Here is a 26,797-nt window from a genome sequence, read left to right on the forward strand (position 1 = left end):
CTCATCAAAATAAAAAAAAATCAACCAAGATAACATTTCAATTCTTAAAATCTCTGCTCCAACACAAAGTAACTCATGATTGTAAAAGAACACAGTATTTTAAAATTCATATATTGAGCCCCACACATTGATAGTGGGAGAGTTCAGTACCCCACACTCACCAATGGACAGGCTATGCAGACAAAACCTAAAGAGAGAAATACTGTCGATATCAGATGCTGTAAACCAAATAGACCTAACAGATGTTTTCAGATCATTTCACCCAAACACCAAAGAATATGTCTTCTTCTCTGTACCTCATGGTGCTTTCTCCAAAACTGACCTCATTTTTAGAAACAAAGCAGTTCTCGACAGATACATGAAAATTGAAGTAAATTCCTGCATCATATCAGGCCATCATGAATTAAAGTTGTATACAAACAACAAGAGCGACAACAAAATCTTACAAAGTCATGCAAACTGAAGTATTCTCTAGTGAATGAGAAATAGGCCAAGACAGAAAAAAAGAAAAAAATAATGACATCCTAGAATTCTATCAAGATGAATATACAGCATACCCAAACTTGTGGGACATGAAGAGCAGTGGCTCCAAGAGGCAAGTTCATATCACTAAGTGCCTACATATAAACGTTGGAGAGATCTGGCACTAACAAAAATACAGCACACCTGGAAGCTCTAGAACAATAACAAAATGAAACAATGTAACCCAAGAGGAGTAGATACAAAAATTTAATCAATCTCAGGGTTGAAGTCAATGAAATAGAAATAAAGTGCTCTATACATAGAAAAAAATGTAATCAAGTGTAGCTAGAGTTTTCCTGCCTTGCCCACAGTCAGGACAAATCTCTGTAACCCGCCAGTTGCACAGCCGCTCATACCCAACCAAGTAAACATAGAGACTTCTATTGTTTACAAACTGTATGGCCGTGGCAGGCTTCTTGCTAACCGTCCTTATAGCTTAAATTAATCCATTTCCATAAATCTATACCTTGCCATGTGGCTTATGGCTTACCAGTGTCTTCACATGCAGCTTGTCATGGTGGCGCCTGGCAATTTCTCTGACTCAGCCTTCCATTTCCCAGAATTCTTCTCCTCCTTGTCCCGCCTATACTTCCTCCTGCCTGGCCACTGGCCAATCAGTGTTTTATTTATGACCAATCAGAGCAACAGATTTGACATACAGACCATCCCACAGCACTTCCCCTATTTTTTTTTATAAAGAAAATTTTTAACTTTTACACATCTCCAAAGCCAGCTTGGTATGTTTGGGAATTTGGGCGTAGCTTCTCTTACTACTTCCTGCTGGAGGGGGCACTGTATCTTATGGGGACACATAGAAATTTTAAGGATCATGGAGTAGTCCATGAGGATGTATCATCTGAGCCAGTTACCTTGAAATGATTCTGGATGGTGGATCATCTGGGCCATGGTGTCATTGGAGACCTTTCAGGGGTTCTTGGCAGGTCAAACCTGATGTATCTTAATCTGGAACAAATCCATAGGCTCTGGCTTTCTGTGGAGACAAAAGCAGAACCTCCTTTCCAAAGCAACATATCCTTACATCCAAATTTTGAAGTCATGGTACCTTTAAAATATGCATTTTGCCATAACAACAGCTTTTGCAATCAAATGTTTTTCTTCAGTTATGAATATCAAAAAGAACATAATCCAGATTCTCTGTGTGATAGCCATCTTTATGTGGCTTATTTTTTATGTTACCTTGTGCCTATTGCTTTAAACTGCAGCCTTTTAAGCCTGAAACAGTGCTGTGGCTACTGGCTCCGCCCACTTCAGCTTCCCAACATGGCAGTGGTATGTTTTCTGCCAGCTCTGGGAGTCATCAACTCTCAGAAACAGTGGGTCTATGCATTTATCAAGGCAGCATGTACCCCAGAAACCTCTTTTTGTTTTGTACTAGCAAAGGCTAAATCCACCACTCAGCTTAATGTGCCTCTTGCAGAGGCCTCATTCCTGCCATACTGCAGGACAAGCACACACAGCAGGAACCCGCCATTGTAGCTAGTAGCTCAAACACGCATGCTGCCACTAACTTGAAAGAGACAACTATGAACAGTTTTAGGCTCTGTTTTAAAATCTCTTTAGTCAGATTTTAGGTGGAAACTCTTGCCAACACGTTGGGTGCTATTTGTAGCTAGAGTTTTCCTGCCTTACCCACAGTCAGTACAAATCTCTGTCACCCTCCAGTCCCACAGACACTCATATCCAATCAAGTAAACACAGAGACTTCTTTTGTTTACAAACTGTATGGCCATGGCAGGCTTCTTGCTAACTGTTCTTATAGCTTAAATTAATCCATTTCCATAAATCTATAACTTGCCACGTGGCTTGTGGCTTACCGGTGTCTTCACATGCGGCTTGTCAGGGTGGCGCCTGGTAATTTCTCTGACACAGCCTTCCACTTCCCAGAATTCTTCACCTCCTTGTCCCGCCTATACTTCCTCCTGCCTGGCCACTGGCCAATCAGTGTTTTATTCATGACCAATCAGAGCAACAGATTTGACATACAAACCATCTGACAGCAATCAAGAGCTGGTTCTTGAGAACCATAAGAAAAATTAGTAGGTTATCCATATTATCTAAACAGACTCTAGAAATTCAGACTTTTCACAGATTCTAGATATAATTGTGTGTATCTGTATGTATATGTGTATGTGATTGTGAGTTTGTGTGTGCATGTGCATGTTTTTGTGTGTGTGCATCATACAAACATTTTACACAAAAAAGTAGGAGAGGTATTATGTAGATGTAATTCTAAATGGTCTTATTAAGTAAGAAACACAGAGCCAAATAATTAGTTAAAAGCCCAAGACGTCAGAGCACTAGTGAATAGCCTTTAGCTTACCAGTTGCTGCCATTCTGCCCCTGAGAGAGACCTTCTCCTGTGTGACCTGTCGTTTTATTGCCTTTCTGTTCTGCCTTCTCATTGGTTTTAACTCAACCATATGACTTCCTCATTAATGCCTGTCTACACAAACCTCCAGGTTTCTGTGTTTGGTACTGGCATTGAAGATGTGTATCACTATGCTGGCTGTGTCCTTGAACACAGAGAAACTTTGCCTGCCACGTGATTGGATTAAGGGCATGTGCTACCACTGCCAGACCTCTGCTAAATGGTTTGCTATTAGCTCGGACTGTCAGGCAACTTTATTTATTAACATACAAATAAAATCACATTTCAGAATAAATAAAATATCACATGTATTATTTGGGAATTTAAGGCATAAGGATCTAAGGATGGGTTCCCATGTGAAACTAAAGAAAGAAAATATAACACTGTCTCATTAATTTAATAGGCACACATACAAACATATAAACATAAGAACATTAGAAGGAAACCACTTAGAGTGAGGAATGAAATGAGTAGTAAGTTGAGCAGTAGATGTGGGCAAGAGTAGAGAAAATACCACCAAAGGACACATGATACATGTGTGAATTGCCAGAATAAAGTATATTAAATAAAAAAAATTAATTATACACACAAAACAAAGCTGGATCACAAAGTGGTCCCAAACTGGACCACTGGAATTTTTAGTTGCACTCTTCATGAAAGGTGATATTTCTCTGTCTTCCTATGAAAGACTCTTCCTGTCACATTCCACTATTTCTACATTTTAGACTCCCAGGATAGCTCATCACAAACTTGAAGTCTTGCACTCTTTAAATGTTTTTTATTGAATAATAAAATCAGATCCAGATAAGAACAATAGCCATGTGTGCGTCATCTCAAATACTAATTAAGACACATCACTAATCACCCCAAAGAAGTGCCCTACTTTTGTTCTGTTTTCTCTGTAGTCCATATCCACTGAAGGATGATCAGCCCACACTCATCAGAATGCTCTCACACTGGCAGTGCAAGTTCTGGAATGCAAACAATAATAGAAAACTAGGAAAATGTTATAAGAACAATTTACACATTAAACACAGGGCCACTTCCCATTTGTTATTTGCTTCTGAGATACTCAAAAGCCTTCTTCACAGCATTTTTTAGATTGTAAAATGAACTAAAACAATGTAGGGAATCAAATATAAAGCAGAAGAAATGAGTCAACAAAGAAATTGATCTATGAGAATTGAGGCTTGGGGACAAAGATGATGTTTTAGATATCAAATATTCAACTTATCTACACTTTAATAATTATTGGTGTAGAGGAGAAATGAGAGATCTTATTTAGTGTTTGAAGGGTAGGGCAGAAGATCTCTATGGATCTTTTTGAATATTTAAAAACATTTTTGTAATGCTATAAATGTAACCATTGTCTCTATGTTTAGCTTGATAGTATTAAAATGGCAGGATTAAGGAAATTATGGAATTTGGTCTGATTATTGTTTCTCAACATGTGAAAGCACAGGATTTAGTTAGACATTAACTATCACAGGTGTAGGTCCTGTGCATGGTGTGTGTAACTCAATTGCTATAAACATGAAGCTGCTTTTGCCTACCAGAGACTATGTGATACAATTCCCAGTATGTAACCATGAATTCTGACTGTGAATCCCCCCTAAACCATCACTGCAGGTCTCAATGCGGATCATCCAACAAAAACTACTGACATCATTTCTAAAGGCATTAACATACATAGATTATTGAGTCAGTCCTGGGACCAAATTTTCCAAAACTGGCATCCTCCAAAGAGCATTAATTTCCACAAATATGAGTGATGTCATGAAACTAGCTAAACTCTTCTCATATATATTTATCAACCAAATTTAATTACATGGACATCAGATGCAGAGCCCCAGGGAAGAGAGTGTCCAAGATTCTCTAGAGCAGAGGGACCATCTGGAAAAAAGGAAAACATGAATTCATAAGTAGTCCCTCCTTTGGCTATAGGAACAAAGCAAGGGAAATATGGGTGCACAAATCATGTGTTGATCTGAATAGCACTTCACAATTCACATTGCCCAGGTGTCAAGTAAGACAAAGATGTTCACTTTGATTTTTCTGTTCTTCCTCCTGAACATTCCACTTCTTGTTGCCAGTTTCATTCATCCCAGGTGCTTTTGGAGAATGAAGCAGAAAACAGACAAGGATGGAGACCTGTGGACAGGTTGTATCTTCTTCCTTAGGGTTGTGAAGGTGCATGTTGAGAAAGATATTTTCAACTACATTCTGAATACACAGTAAGTTTTTTTGTATCTTCTATGTAAATGTGTGAAGTAGATGGTTAGGTAGATGAGATTCATAACATTGCTTTCAGTCTTTTGTCCTGTTACCCAATCTGCACACCAAGAAACAACTCCAGATTCTTATAGAGACTCAATTCTATTTTTCTACTTTTACTTTGTCCAAAATGGTTTGTTATCCTCCCGTTAGCCTCCTACTTATTAGGCTGGAAGCTGAGTGAAAAAGTTCTCTGTATCTTGTCCCTCACACATAGTGCTCCTCTTGACAGTTTCTACAGCACAGTAGCTGGTGATGTCTCACTATAAGAAACTCCACACTATTCAAGGAGTATCATTATAAATGAGTGTAACGGAATGACTGTCAAATGAGTCTGTGATGACGCTTTGATCACTATGTCTCTCATAATGCATGTGGGAGGACAACTAGTGTTTGTAATATTTGTGGTCTCCCTAGCCTCAGAGAATTTTTACATAGCTATTCAGTTTCTCTCTCAGATATATTTCACGCAATCACATTGTGCTTTCTAAAGCTGCATCAAGAACAAAAGTGGAGACCTGTCCACTGTGAACTTCATATATGTTCCTGTTTATCTATATATCACTTATAGACATGTGTAACAACTTACCTTTAATTTCATAGTCTAGTTCTTCCCTCTCTTTATAGGCAACAGAAGGAATGTGTGGACTATAAATGACATGTTTGCATTCTTTGAAATGTGAGGCGGCAACTAATTGTTGTGACTGCTTACTTTCTTTTTTTAATTAAGAATTTTTTATTCACTTTTCATACCAATCACAGATCCCCCTCTTCCCTCATATGACTTCTTACTTTCATTGTCATTTGCCTGAGTGACAGCTGTGGCATGTGATACTTGGCTACACTTGAAAATAGTTACATACAAGTACATCTCTAACATTATTTAAGAAGCATATGGTTTTTCTCTTTTTGTCTAATGTGTTTATTCTCTGACCCTTATATTTACCTCTTGTGTTTCTCTCTGTAATTTTACTAGTTATAGCTGCATATTTTACTAATTTGGATATAATATACGTTTTGATTTTGTATATTACTGATAGTTGTTTTCAAACATAGCACTTTAGTCCAGTAGGTAACAGTAAGAGCTCTAAACATTAATGTTTCATATTGTTTAGTGTGCAGGAGTTGGTGTTTGAGATTCATAAGTTATGCTCTCAAATTCTGGGTTGACTGGTACTGAAAATTTCAATGACATTTTTCCATGTGGTAATAAAGAATATTCTAAGATTTTTTATATTTTTAAAATGCATAAATAAACATTTCTATTTATTCATGAAGATAGCACAGTGGTACAATTTCTAAGTGGAACATAGATTGTATCTAACTCTGAGTGAATTATTCAGAATGAAAAAGTATGTTTCAGTTTGATGTTTATTGGTCAGATGATATGAAATGAGTAATAAGATATGGGAGTTATTATTCTAGTCATACAAATAAACAGAAAATTATATTTTTCTATTCCTACTAATTTTTAGACTATTTTTTCAAAATTCATAAACATTTTCCATATATTGTAGACTCTATAATCTTTTATTATACAAACATGTAATATTGGCACAAAGAAATCTCAGTGCAATTTCCAGATGTTCCCAGTTCTCAGTAATATGCTAATGTTGTGCATATGTATGTGGAAATGTACACAAAATGTGCTTTGTGTAGGCAAATTTTATGTTGTTCAGATATACCAAGTAGGAGTACATTGAACACACCTCTGTAAACATAAAATAGATGACCAATACTGTGGTACATACCCTTAATCTCTGCATTCCTGAAATGGAGTAGGAGTATTACTGTGCATTTGAAGCCAGTCCAGTCTAAAGCCAAGTGTCATTTAAAATCAGGGAATCCATTATCCTTTTATGGCATAAATGAGTAGTTCTCATGTCCATACACAGATGCATATATTTACCAAATATACTCTGTTATTTAATTTTATTTAAAAATAAATCTTTTAAAAAATTGTGCCTGTAATAGACACATCAGAAAGAAAAAAGAAAAAGATGAGGATGCATATGAAAGAATATGATAACTACATTGCCCACTAATTCTAATGAATTATAAGTATTGGAGCCAAATGTTGCCCCAGAAAGATTACTGTGCACACACCAGTCATTCTTTGAATACCTTATCCAATTCAGTTTATTTCATAAAAATTACCAGAAACTTGGCTCATGCATCACATGCCATATGCTATAATTTCATAAGGAATTCAAGATTAGGTTTACTGTTTGGTCAAGTAGTGTGCCCTTCTATTTACCTTCTGAGCAAACTAACAAAAAACAGAGGACACAGCTCTCTCTGTGGAAAATGCAATGTCCCATTTTTTTATGGGACATGCACTCTCATGAACTTTATGAACTTATTGGCAGCAACTGTCATCATTGGGACATTCTTGGACATCTACCAATCATAGCAGATGACTTTTTTGAGAGTGATTTTGCAGGAAATCCTGTCTAGACTGATACCACTCCCAGATTCTATGAAGAGTGTAAGGAGGAGACTGGCCTCACACTTATGTCAAACTGTGTAGTTCATGGGTACTATTCAGAGACTTGATGGGACTTCCATATTTCCTTGTGTGAAACAAGATGAGGGAAGAAGTAACAAGGCAAGAGATTTTCTAGAACACTTAGCAGAAAGGTGTATATAAGTTTTGAGGAGTGCATGATACCTCATGATACTGCCTGTGTCCTAGTTCCTTTAGCTTACTTATGGACCCTTCTATCCATCCTGTGTGATCATGATCAATTTCCATATCTGTATCCGATGGCCCCCTAAGACACATCTCTACCCCTGGCCATAATCTATTTGATGCTTCACTTCAACCTGAACAGGATTGGGTTGTCTATATTAAACAATGATCAGGCTATACAATTTCTTTCACATTTGAGAAGAGACATGGAAAAAATACAGTCTGCTTCACCTTTGTAAGCATGATGTCAGGCAGCATATCAAAAGCTGAAGTGTATTATAACAAAATCAGGACACCATCCATGAATGTAGTAATTATTTATGGAGACACAAACAGAATTCTAGCTTTGGGCTTTTGTATGTGGGACTCTCTAGGTATACAGAGAATATGAGTCACCACCTCACAGTGGGATGTCACTACAAGTAAGAGAAGATTCACACTTGACTCATCCCTTGGGACTCTAGCTTTTGCACAAAACCATCCTTTGATCTCTGGTTTCAATTTTATGTTTGGACATTGACCCATCTCAAATACTCAGATGAATACCTGGGAAGGCTGGGGAAAAAAGTTTAACTGTGAACTGTTGGCTTCTAAGTGTAAGACACTGAAAAACTGCTTATTAAATGCCTTGTTGGAATGGATAATGTTCCAGACTATTGAAATGGCTATTAGTGATGGAAGTTATGATGTATACAATTCTGTGTATGCTGTGTCCCTTGCCCTGCATGAGATGCTTTGTCAACAAGAAGATAATCAGCCAATGCACAATAGGAAAAAACCTGATATTAGCTTTATGAAGGTAGTGTTTCTTCTATTGGATGGCATTTGCTGTCATCAAAGTCAGAGTGCTTAAAAGTCCCTCAGATGTGCAAATCTAGTGTATTAAGAAATAATCACCAAAAGGGAAGATTTGTGAACATTTTTTTCTTTCTGAGGAAGTACATGTAGGTGTTGTTTTTAGTCTCTAATTCAAAGCCAATTAAGTGGAAGAGACAATTTATCAATGAAAATCAGTGATTATATTTAAAGCACCCAAATATCAGCAGTTCATCCTAATACTGAAAGCATATCAACCCTTAGTCATTAATGCTCTCCATGTTTAGAAGATGAGCCCTCATTTATTAATTCTCAATTATGTTGTAATCCATGTAGGAGATGGTTTTCAAAAGTGTGCTTAGCTAATTCTGCCCCCACTCTAGGCTCTGGGGAGTAATTATGCATGAAATTGTACTGTGATTCCGTAGAGTGCATACATACATATTCATGTATGTGAATGGATGCATCTCACTCTATATGGAGGTATGTTTCTGTGTTTCTGTGTGTCTGTGTGTCTGTGTATGTATCTGTATTGCTTTACATATATGTGGGGTTGTGTCTACCTGTGTGTCTGTCTGTGTGTATTTGTCAGTGTATGTGCCTGCATGTGCCTAGGTGGGTATTTTGCATGTTTCTGTGTAGTGTTTGACATCCTTATGTCTGTGTTGGTGTATATGGGTGTGTCTGTTGGTATGTCTTTGGATGTGGGCATAAAGTTGTGTTTGTCAATGTCTCTCAGTGTGGTTGTTTGTATCTGTGTATCTCTCCCCATGTGTATTTTTCTGGGAACATATATGTTTGTGAGGGGCCTGAGTAAATTGTGATTGTTTCTCTTTTTGTGTGTCTATATGGGTGTATACATCTCTGTGTCTATATGTGACAGCATGTTTCTCTGTGTGTCTTAGCATGTATGGGAATGTGTGTAAATAAGTATGCTGTTGTATTATGTTTGTATCTTTGTGTGGAAGTGAGTATCTCTCTGTGTAGCAATGTGTGTGTGTGGGTGTGTATGTGTCTAGTTGTGACCTCATGATCTAATTCAACAGTGTTACTGCTCTTACTTAATCTCAAATATTATATTGAGTAGATATAGAGAAAACAGACAGCCTTGTCTTCTTCCTGATTTTAGTGGGGTTGCTTTGAGTTTTTTTCTGCTGACTTGGATTTTGCCTATACGGTGGTTGTAGATTGCCTGTATTATTTTGAGATTTGTTCCCTGTGTTCCTTCTTTCCCCAAGACTTTTATCATCAAAGTTGTTGTATTTTGTCAAACGTTATTTCAGCATCTAATGAGATTATCATGTGGTGTTTTTCTCTTAGTTTGTTTATACAGTGGATTACACTGACTGATTTTCATATGTTGAACCATTCCTCAAAATCTGGGATAGAGTCTATTTGGTCATGATGGATGATCTTATTGATGTGTTTTTGGATTCAATTTGCAATTATATGTTTGAGTATTTTACATCTATGTTCATAAGGGGAATTTTTATTTTTTTTATTGTGGAGTTATTTGTGGTTTGTGTATCAGATGACTGTGGCTTCATAAATTGAAGAGGCTGCTGTGGGACGGTCTGTATGTCAAATTGCTCTGATTGGTCAATAAATAAAACACTGGTTGGCCAGTGGCCAGGCAGGAAGTAGGTGGGACAAGGAGAGAGGAGAAATCTGGGAAGTGGAAGGCTGACGTAGAGAGTCACTGCAGCCGCCGCCATGACCAGCAGCATGTGAAGACGCCGGTAAGCCACCAGCCACGTGGCAAGGTATAGATTTATGGAAATGGTTAATTTAAGATAAAAGAACAGTTAGCAAGAAGCCTGCCACGGCCATACAGTTTGTAAGCAATATAAGTCTCTGTGTTTACTTGGTTGGGTCTGAGCGGCTGTGGGACTGGCGGGTGACAAAGATTTGTCCTGACTGTGGGCAAAGAAGGAAAACTCTAGCTACAAGAGGCAATCATTCTTCTGTTTATATTTTGCGGAATATTTTGAAGAAAATTGATATTAGGTCTTACTGGAATATCTGGTAGAAGTCTATCCTAAAGCCATCTGTCACTGGGATTGATTTGCTTTGGAGACTGTGAAAGACTAATTCTATTTCCTTAGGGGTTGCGGGATCATTTCAATTGTTTGATCTCGATTTAAACTGGTAAGATGTATCTATTGAGAAAATTATGCAATTCTTTTAGCTTTTTCAAATTTTTAATTACAAGTTTTCAAATGTGACGTAATGATTATTCAGATTTCCTTGATATCTATTATTATATCTCCCTTTTAATTTCTGACTTTGTTATTTGGATATTCTGTCTATCTTTACATTAGGTTGGATAAGAGTTTGTTCCTCTTCTCAAAAAACCAATTCTTGTTAGATTGAATCTTTTTTTGTTGTTCTCTTTTTTTCTATCTAATTGATTTTACACCCGAGTTTGTTTATAATAGTGTCTATTCCTCTTGGATGGGGCTTACTTCTTTTTGTTCTAGAGCATTGAAGTGTATTGTAAATTGCTAGTATTGGTTCTCTCCATTTTTTTGGTAAAAAGCTAAATAAACAAACTTTTCTTTTACCAACACTGCCACTTTCTCCCATAAATTTGGGTGTATGCTATATTCATATTCATTTGTTTCTCAGAAGTCATTAATTTCTTTGTTCTTTCCCTGGATTCCTTAGTCATTCATTAAAGGTTTCAGTTACCATGAGTTTGAAAGCTTCTGTTTTTTTCTCATATTTTCGATGTTTGGGTTTAATTTGTAGTGGTCTGATAGGAGGTAGTTTGTTATTTCTATTTTCGTGCATCAATTGAAACTTGTTTTGTGACATACTATGTGGTCAGTTTTGGAGAAAGTTCCATGAGGTCCTAAAAAGAAGAAATACTTTTTGTGTTTGAGTGCAATGTTCTGTAGATATCTATTAGTTCCTTTGATTTATAACATCTAATAGCTTGAGCATTTCTCTGCATAGATGACCTGTCCTTTGGACAGAGTGGGATATTGAAATTGCTAACTATCAGTGTCTGATAATCAATGTGTGATTTAAGCTTCAATTATGTTTCTTTTATAAATGTGAATGCCCTTGCATTTAGAGCATAGATGTTGAGAAGGTAAAAGTTATCTATGTGGATTTCTCATATGATACATATGTGGTACCCTTTCTCATCCCCTTTTGTTAATTTTGGTTTCAAGTGCATTTTGTTAGATGTCAGAATGGCTTCACTATCTTGTTTTCTAGTTCATTTGGCTTAAAATATTTTTCTTGCCATTAACTTTGAAGTATGACTATTTTGATTTTGAGGTACACTTATGAATTCCAGAAGAATGATGAATACTCTTTACTCATTCATACTCTTGTTTGTCTCTATTTTGGAGCTGATACCACTGATATATCAATGACCAATGATTGTTAATTTCTTTTTTTTTATTGTTGTTGTTGATGGTGGCACTTGTGTGTGTTTTGCTTCTTTGCTTTGCTGGTAAGAAATTATTTATATCCTGTGTTTTCATGGATGAAGTCAACTTTCCTAGTTTCAGTTTTTCTAGTATTACCTCCTGTAGTACAATATATGTGGGTAGATATTGTTTAAATTTGATTTATTATGGAGTATCTTATTTTCTCCTTCCATGAGGATTGACTGAATGTTTTGCTGGGTATAGTAGTATGGGTTGTCATCTGTGATCTCCTAGCATTTGCAGTACACCTGACCACATCATTCTGGCTTTTATAGCTTCCATTGAAAAGTCAGATGAAATTCAGATAGGTCTGCCTTTATATGTCACTACAGCTTTTTCATTGCAGGATTTAATATTCTTTCTTTGTTAGGTATATTTAATCTTTAGATTAATTTGCAAGGCCATCCTTTTTCTGTTCCAATCTATTTGGCGTTTTTAAAATTTTTTTGTACCTTGATAGATTGTCTCCTTTTCTAGGTTAGGAATATTTTCTTCTACAATTTAAAAAAAAATACATTCTGGGAATTTCAGATATGATTCTTCTCATTCTTCTAGTCCTATTATTCTTATGATTGACATTTTCATAGTGTTGACCTATTCCTGGATGTTTTGTGTCAAGGATTTTTAGGATCTAACATTTGATAGTTGTATCTATTTTTTCCTCATATTTGAATGCCTCAGATTCTCTCTTCCATCTCTTGTATTTTGTTGGTGATGATGATGTGTGTAGTTCCTGTTTGTTTACCTAGATATTCCTTTTCCAGAATTCCCTCAGTTTATGTTTTCTTTATTTTTTCTAATTCATTTTCAGGTCTCTTTTATTATAAAAGTTATTCATTTTACATACCAACCACAGACTCCCTCTTTTCCCTCCTACCACTCCTCAGCATTCCCTCGTAACCCATTCTGCATTCCCTCCTCTAACAAGGTAAGACCACCTATAGGAAGTCAGCAGAGCTTGGTACATTCAGTTTTGGCAAGTCCAACCTCCCAGGCCCCGCATAAAGGATATGCAAGGTATCCAACTGTAGGTAGTGGGCTCCATAAAGCTGGTTCATGCATCATGGATGGAACCTGATCCTACTGAGAAGGGGCCCCTTAAACAGATCAAGGTATACAACTGCCTCAATTATGCAGAGGGCTTAGTTGATTCCCATGGAAGTTCTACAGGTGTTGGTCTAAAATTTATTTTGGTATGGTTGTCTCTGTAGATTTCCCCATCATGATCATGATGCTCCTTGTTCATAGAATCCCTGTTCCCTTTCTTTGATTGCACTCCTGAAGCTTGGTCTGGTGCTTGGCTGTGGTTCTCTGCATCTGCTTCCATTAGTTACTGGATGAAGACTCTATGATGCAGTTAGGGTATTCACCAACCTGATTACTAGGGTAGGTCAGTTCAGGTACCATTTCCATTATTGCTAGTAGTCTAAGCTGGGATCCTCCTTGTGAAATCCTGGGAACTTCCCTAGCATCCATTTTCTTTCTGTCCCCATGATGTCTCCCTCTAACATGGTATCTCTTTCATTGCTCTCCTACTCTGTTCATGCTCTAGCTCAACCCTTCCATTCCCTCATGTTCTCATCCCTGATCCCATGCCTGCTTTTCCCCCTCTCAGTTTATTCATGGAGAGCTCATCTATTTCCCCAATCCCAGGGTAATTCATGCATCTCTCTTAGGGTTGTCGTTGTTAACTAACTTCTCTGGAGCTGTGGGTTGTAGTCTGGCTATTTTTGCTTTATATCTAGTATCCACGTATGAGTGAGGACATGTCATGTTTATTCTTCTGAGTCTGGGTTACCTCACTCAGGATGACATTATTAAGTTCCATCCCTTCAGGTCTTAAAGTTATATTCGTTTCTTTCAACTGATTTTCCCCCTTCTTTAAAGGATTTACTCATTTCCTACACTGTTTCATTTGTCTTTTCCTCTATTTCTTTCAGGGATTTTTTTCATTTCTCCCTTAAGGTCCTCATTCATCTCCAAGAAGTTGGTCTTAAGGTCTTTTTTATTCTACTTCAGCTCTGTTGGAATAGTCAGGGTTTGCTGTAGTAAGATAGCTAGCATTGCTAGTGTCATATTGCCTCAGTTGTTGTTGATTGTATACTTACACTTGTGTCTAGGATTCTAAGTGTGTGGTGAATATAAGCCTAGGCGCTCATTTTTATGTTCATCTTATTTGGATGTGTTTTGTTCCTTTGTTTCTGTTTTCTCTTTTTTTCCTCCAGTCAGCCTGGGATTCTTCAAGACATCTCCACTTGAGTTGGAGGAAAAAGTTCTGGTGTCTGAATTGGCCTCTGGTCATTCGGGGGGACTCTTTCCAGGTTGGGGCTGGGGAACTCTGATGCACAGGTATTTGTGATTATAGATAGAGTGGAACACCATAATGTGAGATAGTATAGAGGTGGGCTTCCAATGTGGACATCCTATAGTCCCGCATGTTCTCCAGTTGATCAGAGATCACTTAGTATTTTGTGTCTGCTGCCTTGTTGTGTGGAGGGTTATGGATGGGTTATAGCTTTGGGGGGCAAAGACAGTAGGAGATGTTCAAGGATGGGTGGCCTACATTGAATTCTGGTGGCCATTTTTATCTCTGATAGATATGCAAAACTCTGACCCATTGGGGTCTGGGATAATGTAGAAACAGTTATGAAAACGGGATAGACTAGGCTGATACTAAGAGAGTGAGAGACCTGGGGAGTTCAACATGCAAATGGCCTATAAAGAGTTTTGTTGGCAGGAATGTGAAATGGTAGAGTCTTGATTGACAAGTGTATGGTTGGGTTGAATCATTGACTTGCTCTGTCACTGGTGCTTTATCTGTTGTTAACAGACATTTGTTCATCTGCCCAGGAAACCACAATGTTCAAAGCACATGTGAAAACAGTAAAACTTTTCTGAACAGTCAATTAGCAAAAAGTAATTAAATATTAAAATAAAAGTAATCAGAAGATTCTCACAGTGCTACACAGGTTGCATCATAGGAATGTATTACAGCCTCTGTTTTAAACACACAAGTATGTTTTGCATCATGTGTTCCATTATATCATGCACATTATTATACTAATTGCAGGTAATTACTTTCCCCTCCATTCCAACAAACCCATTCCCACATTCCACTCCCCAGATCAGCAGCAGACTACATGTTGGGCAATCAGTTCTCTACCTCTGACCCTGTTGGCAATGGAACCCAGGAATCTCCCTTTCCTAACTTTCCTCCTCTCACTCATTGCTTTAACAGAGCCCCAAATTCAAGGAGACATTCCCTGGATACTTATATTACACTCCAGGCAGGAAAGCCTAAAACTTAACTGCAAATGTTCACCTCCCCTTCAGTTCCTCAAAAACAAACAAACAAACAAACAAACAAAAAAAAACAATGCCATGTCATATACCCAGTTCTGTACCTGATCACCTGCTTCAGCCAGTACATCAACTTCTCCAGTAAATCATACAGATCTTCCTCAACAAACTTCCTTGTCCATATTTTATGCTTTTTTTCCTAGTCATGCAACCTGAGAAACTATACCTACGGAACACTCGAGAAACTATGGCCAGAGAAGCAGATTGGCTACCCACAGATATTCACCTCTGCTTCCATTCTTCACCTGTCAAATCACACATTACCATTCTCAGTTTTATAACAGTTTCTGCTCTGGCCTTTCCTGACTCTCTAACACATTCCTAGGGGACTGAGACATAGTGGTGGAAAAACCTAGTTTCCTTGCTTCAAAGGAAGCAACCCTTTCCATCTTTCTACCTTGCCATTCTTCCTTAATATTTCTCAGCTCCTAGTAACTAAAGATTTATTTTTCATGGGAACCTCAGTGACTAGGCCTCTCAGGATAGCAGAAATGTTTATACCAGGCAACATACAGCCACCAAAATCTACAATGACAAAATTAAAATAACAGAATAAAACCATCCCTGGTGCATCAGCAGGCTTTTAGGAACCAAATACTTATAATGGGACACCTTGCACAACCTTGGCCAGGGGGAAGGGCTTGGACTTGCATCTACTGCATATGTCACCCCATGGGAGACCTTGTCTTATTGTTAGGAAGAGTGGAGGGTAAGTTGGGTGGGGGAGGTGGAGGGAGCTGGAGGAGTTTAGAAGGCAATCTTTGATTGGTGTGTAAATGAATGGAAATTTTTTTGTTACCCTCTCTGTTTATTTAGCTTGTCCTTTAGAATTTGATTTGATATTTCTATGACTGCTTAGCCTGTCAGATTATGTGATATACCTGTAATATGCTTTATATTGTAGTAAGCAAAAGACTGTTTTATTTTAGCTAACACATAAGATGGTGCATTTTCAGTTTTAATTTGTGAAGTCATACCCATGAGGGCCATAACTACTAGCAATTCTTGATTAACGAAATCGCCCTTTTCTGAACTCAGAGCACTGGCCCTTTGAAATCCTGAATAAGTATCAATAGTGTGTTGTACTTTTTTTTAGTTTTTCAAATTTTGAAAAGTGAAACACATCCATCTGCCCGATTTCATTCCTCTGAGTACACTTTGGGTTACATCCTGCTGGTAGCAGAGTCTGATTTCCAAAACAACAAGTGTCAGGGACAAGGACAGAATCTCTAGTTAGTGGAAAAATACAGACCCCCAATAAGACAAGGAACTAGATCATCTTACAGTCAGGTTGCCTAGGAACAGGACATTGAGTCAGAGCCCTTGAACCTCTCACCCTGTAAACATCCAATACAAACATCCTGTTAGCTTGCCCCACCTTATGCTGATGACAGCTTCTTGCTCCACCCACCCTGTGGAACAATATAAACCTTTCTGGAAGAGAAATAAAGTGGCACCTTGATCAGATTCCAGACTTGGTGTCTTTTCCTTTGTATCTCCTGTCCCTAGATTCCCTCCTTAGGGTTGTCGAGAACCCATTGAAGCCCTGCAGGTGGGGCAAACAAGTAGGAAATTTCCTTAGAATTTCCCTGGCTTGTTGCCATACTATGGAAAAATACCTTTTAAAACCTTTCCTATTGACATGACACTTTTTATGAAATTCTGAGGCCTCCATCACAGTTCCTATCAATAATTTTTCAATCTCATCTTTACCTTGTGCTAGACGGCCTGGCAGACCCATATGTTAGCTATACATATAAAGGATGACTCCTATTCCTCATTACATCTTATAACTGAATAAATAGTGAAGTTTGTTCTGACTCATCAGACATAAATTCTGTAGTCTCAATATGTAATACCACTTTTTCAGCATATTGAGAGTCAGTAACTGTTGAGAGGTTCTGAAAAATCCATAAAAATCAACAGAATAGTGCACAATTTCATTTTAGTACACAATTTTAAGCACTTTGAACCACTTTAGTTAAATTTTTCTGATGTGTAACCTGCCTTTCCTTGTTTCTTTGTGTCTGTCTAAAATTTATGAATTTTACATATGGGTGTTTCCTGTACAATGTGAAGCAAAACCCAATCAGCTCTCTTTATAAGTTGAATTCTATCACTGTTGGGATATTTGCTATTAATCTTTCCCAAAAAATTATTTCAACCTCTTTACCAAGTTTCATTGTCTGCCCATAATTTGTCAATATCCTCCTTAGTTAACGGTATGACTGTTTTTGCTGGGACTATACCTGCTAATTGATTAAGTCTCAGTTTTCCTTTTAAAATCAAGTCAGAGATCTTTTCCACATAAGTTTTAAATTTTTCTCTATTTATATGGTAGAATTATCATTCCAATATATCTTCACTCTGCATTAAAATTCCTTTAACAGAATGCTTAGAGGGTAAAATAACCAAAATGTAATCAAGCTTGGATGCACAAATCCACATGTACTTCCTGTACTTCCTTTTCCACCAAAGCGAAATCTCAGCTTCAGCTGATAAATCTCTTGGACTATTTAAGTCCTTGTCACTGTCTAAGGTTTTGAAAAAAATCACTCAGTTCATCATTTTTTGCCCCAACAATGGTTCACAGCTAGGAAATATTTTCAAATAATCTTTGAAAGTCATTAGGACTCCGCAATGGACCTCTTCTAATTTGTGCTTTTGGGGTCTAATATTTGTAGACCTATTTTGCATCCCAAATAATTAAAAGAATATCCTCTTTGTATCTTTTCAGGAACAATTTGCAATCCCCAACATGGCAATGTTTTCTTTATTTCTTCAAACATTCTAAATTATCGGCATTGAATCATCCAGTAAAATATTGTCCATTCAATGATAAATTATAGACTTAGGAAACTGTTTATGTATCAATTCCCATGGCTGTGGTACACAATATTGGCACAGAGTTGGGCTATTTCACATTCCCTTTGGGAGAACCCTCTATTGATATCTCTTTGTTTTTTGAGAATTATTATATGTAGAGACTGCAAAGGTGAATCTTTCTCTGTCTTTTTCTTGTAAGAGTATTAAAAAGCAACAGTCTTTTTTAAAATTTATTTTATAATTTTATTTCATTTTACATATCAGCCACGGATTCCACTGTCCTCATTCTCCAGCTCCCCTCCCCCTTCCCCCTGCCCATCCTCCATTCCCATTCCTCCAGGAGAAGGACTCCCCTGGGGATTCAGCTTAACATGATAGATTCAATCAAGGCAGGTCCAGTCCACTCCTCCCTTCGCCAAGGCTGAGCAAAGTGTCCCTGCATAGGCCCCAGGTTCCAAACAGCCAGCTCATGTAATAAGGAGAGGTCCCAGTCCCATTGCCTAGGGGCCTCACAAACCGTTCAAGTTAATCAACTGTCTAAATTATCCAGAGGGCCTGATCCAGTTGGGGGCTCCTTAGCTATTGTTTCATAGTTTATGTGTCATGCTAGAACTCTCATCCAATGACTGATGCAAGCAGATGCAGAGATTCACAGCCATGCCCCAGGTGGAGCCCCAGGAGTCCAGTCAGCGAGAAAGAAGATGGGTTGTATGAGAAAGAATTTTTGAGACCATGATTGGAAACAGCACAGGGACAAACAACCAAACTAGTGAAAAGCAACAGTTTTTAAATTGATAACTATAAGTGGCCATCCTTCAGGTAACAGAGTAGGCAAAAGAATTCCAGATTGTAGAGAGCCAATTGGTTGAATTACTTTGTTAATTGCTCATATGTCTGTTACCATTCTCCATTTACTCCATTTACCAGATTTCTTTTTAACAGCAAACACAGGAGAATTCCAAGAGCTGGTTGATTCTTCAATATACTGGACATTTAACTGCTCTTATATCAGCTCTTCTAAAGCCTGCAGTTTCTCTGTTGTTAAAGGTCATTGCTGAACATCTATAGGCTTGTCTTTTAACCATTTTAAAGGTAGAGCTGTTGGTGTCTTTGGAGGATCATCAGTTGTTGTGCCCTGTTCTTGTACAATCTGGGTGGCTATTGACAGCTCTTTAGAATAATACCTTCTATTTTCTCTCTCAGAAACATGTGTTAGTTTATAATTTGTTTCTGAGGTTGGAGGAATGGTAATCTGAGTATTCCATTGTTGTAATAGATCAAAGCTCCATAAGTTCATAGCTATATTAGCCACATATGGCTTTCATTTTCCTCTCTGTCCTGCTTGTCCTACACATTTGAGGCATCTTGCACTCTGTTTCACTTGAGATGATGTTCTATTCCCTAGCAGCTGAAAATTTACCTCTTGCAGAGGCCAATTTGGATGCCAAAATTCTGATGCAATTATTTTTACATCCATACCCATGTCTACTAATTCTTCCAAGAAACCACAATTTATTTGTACTTTTAATTTTGGTCTTTCTTCATTTAGAGAAGTTTGTCAAGAATCTGCTTTATGGTTCCTCCAGAATTTTCGATTTTTCTGCTGTAGTTGTTCTATCCTCCCGAGCAGTCTGGTTTATTTCAATAGTTATTTGGTTATTTAATTGCTCTGAGTAGGGGTTTCTTTTATGATGGCATAAAGTTCTGAACTGAATTTACTGTGGGGGCCTATATGAAGGTCTTCTGGGAGTTTCCTGAAGGCAAAGGCAAAGGATTACATTGTCTGTCTATTATTGATCTACATTTGTTGGTCTAACGTTAATGCTTACCACACCTTCTGCATAGTCCAGAATGGAGGGACATTCTTTTGCCATTATTCTTTGAATAAACATTCTTTTAAGGAACACCCTCTTTATACTCGCTTTTCTTTTTTTTTTTTTTTTTTTTTTTTGGTTTTTCGAGACAGGGTTTCTCTGTGTAGCTTTGCGCCTTTCCTGGAACTCACTTGGTAGCCCAGGCTGGCCTCGAACTCACAGAGATCCGCCTGGCTCTGCCTCCCGAGTGCTGGGATTAAAGGCGTGCGCCACCACCGCCCGGCTATACTCGCTTTTCTAATAATTTTGTTTACCACAACCAAAATTTCTGACCTTTTTTCCTCAAAGGTTTTGAAATCACTTCTATCCACATCTCATCATGGTCATGAGATTCAATATTAATTTTGTCCCTGATCCAATCCTCCAAAGGTGCTGATCATGCTTTTAATGGCCTGATTATTCTTTTGCATTCTTCATTTGCATTCTCAAAAGCCAAACATTCAATTATTTTCTGTCCAGCTTCTGAATTTGGTATTATTCTATATACTGCTGAGGCCAGCCTTTGTAAGAAATCTGTGAAGGATTCTCTGGGACCATGTACACCTTTTGGGAATGATTCAAAATTTTTCCTGCTTCCTCAATTCTGTTCCATGCATTCACTGCTGCCATGTGACGTAGAATTAAGGATTGGTTATCATATAAACAGTATCTTTGTATATCATCATATTCGCCTTATCCAAGCAGTTGATCCTGGTACATTTCCATATCTCATGTTCTACATCGGTTTTTTAATGGCTAAGCCTCCTCCTTTAACCATGTTCTCCATTGTAATTGTGCTCCAGACTCTAGGACAGCTGTTACCAGTTCTTTCCAGTTCTGAGGAGGTATACTATTCCAAGTTTGCCTTGAGTATAACTTTTGCTTCACGAGTGGAAAATGCATGCCATATGATATAATAGCTTCCTTAAATCTCCTTAAATCTCCCATTTCCACTGGAGTCCAGTTAGCTTGTACATGCCATTAAGGAGGTAATTCCTGTAAAGTTACCAGATCGATTAAGTTTGATTGTTTGGAAAGAGGCTATCTTTCTGTAACCATTTAAGTCAATCCTGAAATTATTTCACCTTTAAATTCTTTTCTCTGCGTCTGAATTTCTATATAAATCATTTTAACAGATTTTACTAAAGCTTTTATCTTGGCACTTAAATTAAACCACAGTTTTAATACTATAATAAGGATGATTAAACAAATAATATTCATAATTGATGTTATATACATCCCATCAACAATATTCACCCTCTCTTTTATTGTTCCATTTTCACACTGTCTAATGTGTTATCAAAAATACCAATTTTGTTCCATTGTATATATGTTTCCCAATTTTTAATATGGGAAAAAGTTGTCTTTCAACTAGTTTCTCCCTTTAAGGTATCTTTATGACTTAAGTCTGCTTAGCACAGTAGATGTCCAAGGAAATTTAAAAGCTGATATCTAGTCGGCTGGTAGTCCAAAATTGGAATTACAAGAGAGAGGGGGTGAGCTATTACACACCAGGAGAAAAAAAATAACAAATTCTAGCCTTCTGCTCTGGCCTGAGCCACACCTGACCTGAGCCTCGGAGTCAGTAACCCCAAAAGTAGTCCGGCCACTTGCAGCTCTGTCCCCTTGCTGCTATGGCTGTGTCCAGCTAACCTTACCTCATCATGCAACAGCTTCCAAAGTGTGTGCTACTTCCTGTTTTCCTGCACATTTATTACCATGCTGTTCTCTCCCCTCATTGGCTCTTAGCTTAGCTGCCTCATTTCCTTGTCACTGCCTCTCTGTTCAGACCTCCAGGTCTGTATGGCTGTTAGTCATACTAAAGGCATGTATTCTGTTCCCTAGCATGGCCTTGAACACAGAGAGACCCTGCCTGCCACATGATCAGATCAAGGCATGTGCTACCACTGCCTTACTTTTGTGTTTATTTAAAATGGCTTGCTATTTCCTCTGATCTGCAGCCAAACTTTATTTATTAACATACAAATAAAATATTACTACATTTCAACACAATAAAATATTGTCACATCCAGCTTATTATGTCATTTCAACTTCACAGCACAGGACATTTGATTCAGTATTTGGGTCTGGTTGAAAATACCATCCAGTTTTGGATAGTCCTTCTGTTGAATACGAAGAATTATTTTTAGGTCTCTGTCCATATTAACCACCATATCCTATTACAGAACATCACCCGAAAACATCCAGTTTCCATTGGCCTTAACTTTTTCCATGGATGAAGTCAATAGGAACCCTGATCTTTTGCCAAATATGTCATTAGTATTTGAATTGCTGGAGGGTAGATCCAAGAATATGTCAGAATTAAACAGAATAACACATTTTGGTGAAGAAATTCAAGATTATTCCCCTAATTATGAGTGTAAAGGAGAGCCTGGTTGTATAGTGTTGCTGACAGGACCAGATTATGAAACATCTGCGCTATTTGGGACACATCTGGACCCCGGGCTATCTCGACAGGTGAGATTTTTGTGGTGTGGGTTTTCAAGAAATTGTGACTCTGTTGGAACAATGCCAAGATGCTAAGAAGAGTATGTTGAATTATTTGAAACAGTGTGGTTCAAGAGTACTATTCAGAGACTTGATGTGGCTTCAATTCCATTTTTGAAGTTGAGATGAGGGAAAAATTATAGGTGAGAAGTTTTTATAGAACTCTTTGCTGAAAGTGTGTTTACAAGTTCTTAGAAGTGCATGCTACCTCATGCTGCTCCCTGTGTCCTAGGTCCTTCAGCTTACCTTTGGACCTTTCCATACCATCCTAAGTGATCATGAAAAATTTTCCTATATATATCAGATGGCCCCCAAGGATACAGCTCTACCACTGGCAATGGTCTCTTTGATTCTTCACTTCAACTGGAACTGGATAGGAGTGGCCATCTCTGACAATGACCAGGGTACCCAATTTCTCTCACATTTGAGAACTGAGATGCAGAAAAATAAAGTCTGCTTTTCCTTTGTATGCATGATCCCAACCAAATTCCTTACATACATGTCAAGAGCTGAAGTGTACTATAACCAAATCATAACATCATCTGCAAATGTAGTCATCATTTATGGTGACATTGACAGTACTCTAGCTGTGAGCTTTAAAATGTGGGAATCTCTAGGTTTACACAGAATATTTTTGACCACATCACAGTGGGATGTCACTACAAGTAAGAGAGACTCTACAATTGGCTCATCCCATGGGATACTAGCTTTTACACACCACCATTCTGAGATTTCTGGTTTTAAAACATTTGTCCAGACACTGAACCCTCTGAAATACACAGATGAATACCTTGCAAGGCTGGGATGGATGAACTTTAAGTGTGAGGTCTTAGCTTCCAAGTGTAAGACACTGAAGGATTGTTCATCCAATGCCTCATTACAATTTCTAATGGGACAGACTATTGACATGGCCTTTAGTGATGACAGTTATGACATGTATAATGCTGTGTATACTGTAGTCCATGCTATCCATGAGATGCTTCTTCAACAAGTGTATAATGGGAATGAACACTATGATAACTGCTTGAAGGTAGTGTTTTTTTTCTATTGGATGAAATTATGTGTCATCAATACAGCCTTTAAGAGTCTGTCAGATGCTCCAATTTACTGGACGAGCAAATATTTAATCAAATGGGAATAATTTGAAATTATTTGCTGGTAAGGAGTTAAACCTAGATTCTGATATAAATATTAATGTCAAAGCAATGGAATGGAGGACACAATTTATCAAGGAATATCAGTAACATAATTAGAGAATACCCGAATATCATTTAACGTCTTCTATTACTGGAAATATAACATCCTTCCTCAAAAACCCTCTCCATGATAAGAAGATGAGCCCTTGTTCATTGATTTTCAAACGTGGTAATCAGTGTATGAGATGGTTTTCACAAGTGTTCTCAACTGATTATGCCCTAGTGTAGGCTCTAGGGACCTATTTGGCACACTCTGAGTAATTACACAGGAATTACTGTGTAACAGTGGTGCTCTTATATATTTCTGGACATATGTGTCCATGTGTGTGAATTAATGGTTCTCACAGTGTATGGGAGAATGATTCTTTTTTTCTGTGTATCTCTGTGTATATCTGCATTGCTGCATATATTGTACATATCTGTCTATCTGCATATTTATCTGTGGAAGTGAGAATAGATTTATCTTTTGTCAATGTCTTTGTGCATGTGTGTTTGTTTTATGTATATTTTCTGTGTTTTTCAGTTCAGCTGCATGTCACTACTTCATGTTTTGTGTATCTGCTTTCACATATGAATATCTTTTTCTCTCTCTTTCTCTCTGTGTGTGTGTGTGTCTGTCTGTCTGTCAATAAATTATTGTGAGCATAAATTTGTATATGTCAATGTTTCTCTGTGTGGGTGTTTCACTATGTGTATGTCTCCCTGTGTGTATTTGTCTAAAAATGTGTGCATTTGTGTGTGAGCCTCTGTGTTTTTCAGGTTTCTGTTTTTGTGTGTCTGTTTGGGTTAGTATGACTCTCTGTTTCTGACTGTATTTTGATGTGTGTGTCTGACATATATACATGTGTGTATATTGTATGTATCTGTATTATGTACATATGTCTGTATGGATTTGAGTCTCTCTCTCTCTCTCTCTCTCTCTCTCTCTCTGCTTTTTTCTTACCAAATTTTGTGTGTGCATGTATGTCTGGGTTACTCCTTGTAGTTTCCTCTGAAAGAATTTAAATTCTAAGAATGTTATGAAATTTTATTTATCCGCTTTCTTTTATTTCTCTTATTATATTTCTCTCATGGACAGCTTCAATAATGTTGCCTTTAAGAAGAAATATTTATATGTTTTCTGACATCAAGAAAGGACACATACATTATAGAATGCTGCCTCTCTTTCAGCTGCACTCTTTTCTGAGGAAGACTCATTTCACTAATCCTGTTGGAGAAAAAGTAAATATGATCCAGAGAGAAAACCTACAGGCAGAGTATGACATTTTCCATATTTGGAATTTCCCAAATGGATTTGAAGTCAAGGTGAAGATAGGAGAGTATAGCCCATATTTTCCACATGGTCAAGAGCTCCATTTATATGAAGACGTGATAGAGTGGGCCACAGGAAGTAGACAGGTGGGTCTGACCTAACTGTAATTATTTCTGTCATACAGCAGTAACACTGTCAAGTGGGTCCATTTGTTCTGCCTTGTAACTGATGCATTGAAATAGACTGCCACATTAAGAAGCATTTTCTAGCCTCCCTCTTTATGTCTCTTCTTTTCAGTTCTTGATGTGACATTTTGTTAATTCTTTGAGGTTCTCAGACATGCATACCAGGCATACAGTGATTTTTCAATCATTCCAGAACATGTTTCTTGTTTTTATAACAAAAAGAATATTAATAGTTATCACTGTACTATATCATTTCCAGTGAAGCATTCAATATCTTCTTGATACTATTCTGATTACTATACAGTGCTTGTCCTTTCTTCTGCTGAACCTTTGACATAGATGCTGAAAGACTGAAGGTAAATGTAAGGAGGAGTAAAGTAAACACATTCAAACCATTAATTATTATTCAATAATTTTTTAAACCTTTGTACCCACAGGTCCTAAATTGCCAACATCTCTAACCAAATATTAAGATAACATTTTCATGGCCCATTTAGATTCCCTATGAATTGTAACTATGTTTCTTTCTTTCTTTCTTTCTTTCTTTCTTTCTTTCTTTCTTTCTTTCTTTCTTTCTTCCTTCCTTCCTTTCTTTCTTTCTTTCTCTCTGTCTCTCTCTTTCTTTGTTCCTTTTTTTCTATTAAATGTGTATGGATGACTTGTCTGCATATATGTCTCTGCAACACTGGTATGCCTGGTGCATATGGATGCCAAAACAATGGCTTGAATCTCTGGGTGGTAGAGAGAGTGCAGGGCCACCCAGTGGGTGCTGAAAGTAACACTTGAACCCTGTATATGAGCAGTAATTGTTATAGACACTTGAGCTAATTTTCCAGCCTAAAAGCATGTTCTTAAAAAAATACTCAATAGAGGAAAATTTTATGGTCCCATTAGTTCTTTATAATTCTCTCAAACAAACAAGGATGTGCCTATTTTTGTCATCTATGTGGGGAGGATGTATTATTGGTAGAAAAAATAGCTTTTGAAATGTATAAAGGATGTATACTTCTATGAACCTAAAGTATATTATAGGAATGAATTCTGATGTGGGCGGTTTTAAGGTATCTAGTTAAAACTTTCTGACAGCTCTCATTGGTCCTAGAGGTGAGTGACTCTTCATACCCAGTGAGCCCTGCCCCTAGGACCAATTCCTGGCCACAACCATTTCCCCCAGGAACACTGGCCCAACTCGGCCTCAGTTGATGGCCAGTAGGCAGGGCTCCTTCAGGAAAGCCCTTCCCTCACCATGACCTCCCAGTGCACCCTGCAATCTACATGCCCTGTCCCAATACCTGTCCTACAGAGAACCGAGGGTTCTTCCTGAAGCTAGGAAAACAACCCCCAGCTATCATCAGGCCTAGAGAGAACTCTCATTGTACAAAGAGCTGTCACTGGACCAAGAGTAACCTCAGGAGACAGGGAATGTGCCAGCCCTCATCAGAACAAGAGTAGCTTTTGGAGAAGTAGAATCTGCCACCTCT

At 37.7% G+C, this 26,797-nt stretch overlaps 1 pseudogene; it reads left to right on the forward strand.

The window, feature by feature from the left end:
• The first annotated feature begins 4,948 nt into the window (after positions 1 to 4,948).
• The window catches only part of LOC143271861 (vomeronasal type-2 receptor 116-like), a 36,054-nt pseudogene continuing 14,205 nt past the window's right edge, over positions 4,949 to 26,797 (forward strand).

Source organism: Peromyscus maniculatus, chromosome 1, assembly GCF_049852395.1.
Source record: "Peromyscus maniculatus bairdii isolate BWxNUB_F1_BW_parent chromosome 1, HU_Pman_BW_mat_3.1, whole genome shotgun sequence".
NCBI classification, from domain to species: domain Eukaryota; kingdom Metazoa; phylum Chordata; class Mammalia; order Rodentia; family Cricetidae; genus Peromyscus; species Peromyscus maniculatus.